Here is a 2,635-nt window from a genome sequence, read left to right as displayed (position 1 = left end):
CCTCGGGGCTGCGAGCCGCCGCCTTCCCCGCCTGGAAGCGCCACATCGCGGAGGAGCTGCGGCGGCGGGACCGGCTGCAGAGGCAGGCCTTCGAGGAGATCATCCTGCAGTGTGAGCGTCCCGCGGGGAGCTGTGAGCGGTTTCCTGGTGCAACCCCCTGAGCTCTTTGCGGGGCGGTTGCCAGGGCTTCTGGCCGCCCCTACTCTTTCACTGCTTCTAAGGTCTTTTCCAGATCTGGGGCTGCCCAGGGAGACCAGGCATGGGCAACAGCCACCAGGGGTTTAGTGAAGTGGGAAAGGTGGGTCAGGAGGGCAAGTCAGGCTCAGCCCCTCCTTTCTGTAGCCATAACTCTGAGGAAAAACATGTTTTCTTTTTCGTAATACATTTAAAATGCAATATGTTTTATATTTGGGACGTGTTGTGTGGGAGAAAACACAATAGCTTTTTAAACGGTGCCGCTCAGTGTTACAGAGTGTGCCTGGAGCCAGAGGAGCCTCCAGTTTAAAAAGGTTGAGAAGTGCCATGCGATTAAGTCCCAATTTTTAACAGTAGCAGACAGGGTTCAGATGGGAAGCATGAGGTGGCCTTGACAGTCATCATCGCCACTTGTCTCCCTGAAGTGAAGGCCACAAGAACTGCTTTGTTGTGGCTTATTGCTGATGGAGAATGAACGTGGTATTTTTTGCATGTTATGTAAAATGCATTGGTGTTTTCATCCTAGGAGACAAATGTCCGCCTTTACTGGGCACATACAGATGAGGTGGGGTTTTTTCCATCTTTGAAGGTAATCCCTGTCACCCACGGTGTAGGAAGTTATGGAAGTGAAACTAATGCCAAGTGTTGCCCGGGCCATTGCTCTGCCTGTATAGATGGAGGTTTTAAGTGCCTAGTGCTCTTGATTTTCCTCAGTACAGTTGGCTTTTTCTTTAGCTTTGTTTCTTGCCCTTCTCTCCTTTGCCCACACCAGGAGCAGACTGATGTAGAGGCCCCTTAAAACTGTTGTGTTTTTTTTTGTTGTTGTCTATATTATCAAATATTCTAGAAAGGCTGTATTGTACACGACAGTGGGTTGATTGTGTCCTGCACACTTTGCTTTGCTTGCCATTGCCTTGGTTAAGAAGCTATAAAAAGGTGAAGGATGGACTTTTCAAGCAGTTCCTCATGTGACGGATCCAAAAAATTTCAGTACAGCCACTCCTGCGATCGAAGGTTTGCAAGAGAAGTTTTTAATAGTGTCTTGGTTTGTGAGAAGGATTTGGAATAGTACCATTGTTGGCCAGAGTCAAAGCAGGTTTTCTGTGCTAGCAGGGTAAAGTAGCTTGGTGTTACAATTTTCAGTGTTAGGATAACAATTTCAGGTAGTGAAATCTTGTACGTGGCTGATGGAATAGGTTAGAAGCTCTCTTTTTCTTTTTCTTCTTTCTAACTGTACTTCTTGCCCTATTAGATAACAAGCTGCTGGAGAAGTCGGATATCCACGCTGTGGTGGCAGACAAGCTGCAAGCAGAAAAACATGATTTGCAAAGCAGGCATGAGATCAGGTATATGCAGTTCTCTTCAAATCAGGAATAGGTCAACATTTCACCCAACTGTCTTTCCTGTGCACCAAAACATTGTGCATTCAAGTTATATTTGTATAGCCAGTCTCTCTAGGCTACGGTAGTACCTTGGAACCAAACAACATGAGAGCACATGATAGACTAAGACAGGGCTGTTTAAGGGGTGAGTGGCCCACAGGGCATATCTGGAGCCCCCAAGCTTCCACTAAGCTGCCACTCCCCCTTTCACTCTGGCTATTGCTGCAGACAGGTTCTCCAGGTTCCCTGTCACTCCTCTGGCTTCTGCTTCCTGCACCTGCCCAAAGGTATTCTGTGGTGTGGTATGGTGCAGTGCTGAGGAAAGCCCATAGCATGCTGCAACAAGAAAGCCCACGGACAGTGAGCTAAGGGGATGCCTTCTGGTAAAGCAGTTGTGGGGGGCTGCACATGTGCATGATAGAGCAAAAAAGTGGGGGCCATCCAAATAGTGGCTGCCCTGCAGTGCCTGTGGCTTACACTATTGAGGCCCCTGGTGGTGTGGCCTGTGCAGGGTGTGGCTTCCAGCTACTTAAAAGTTGGACAGACCTGGACTAAGATTAACTCCTTTGTCACGAGGTCTCAACATTTAGCAACATATTTTAAGTTAATTCCTGTGGAAAGAAGTCTGCTGAATTTTCAGATAGGTAATAGTTTATCTGGCAATTCATAGCATCCTCCATATTTTATATACAGGCAATCCCCGCTTAATGCTGTTTTGCTTAGCACTATTTCTCTATAATGCCTGTTTTACATTGATACCCAAGTTTTCCTTAGTGCTCAGTGAGTTTTGTTATAACACTCGCAGTTGCCATCTTGGTTCATCAAAAACTTTCCGTTTCACTTGATACTATTTCACTTAATGTTCATTTTTTCAGGAACCAGTTAAGAGCACTAAGTGGAGAGGGTGGGGGTTGCCTGTATTCTGAAATGGAATTAAGATGCAGTCTGCCTTGTTTGCCCCATTACTCTCATAGTGCTCATCTTTTAATGTTGCTGTTTATTTGATTGTAAGCTACCTCTTGCAGTGATTTTTTTTTTTTTTTTTTTGGTTTTTTAAT

At 46.0% G+C, this 2,635-nt stretch overlaps 1 protein-coding gene across 3 annotated transcripts in view; it reads left to right on the top strand.

The window, feature by feature from the left end:
• The first annotated feature begins 6 nt into the window (after window positions 1–6).
• The window catches only part of ATG16L1 (autophagy related 16 like 1), a 31,487-nt gene continuing 28,858 nt past the window's right edge, over window positions 7–2,635 (top strand). For all 3 annotated transcript variants that reach the window (XM_019503751.1, XM_019503750.1, XM_019503749.1), the window contains exons 1-2: window positions 7–111; window positions 1,448–1,541. The gene's annotated coding sequence lies outside the window, so the exon portion shown is untranslated. The remainder of the gene's footprint in view (window positions 112–1,447; window positions 1,542–2,635) is intronic.

This window comes from Gavialis gangeticus, unplaced genomic scaffold (assembly GCF_001723915.1).
Source record: "Gavialis gangeticus isolate Ggan-Ray unplaced genomic scaffold, GavGan_comp1, whole genome shotgun sequence".
Taxonomy (NCBI): Eukaryota; Metazoa; Chordata; order Crocodylia; family Gavialidae; genus Gavialis; species Gavialis gangeticus.
The sequence above is the reverse complement of the archived record's forward strand: the minus strand, read 5'-3'. Positions and strand labels throughout refer to the sequence as shown.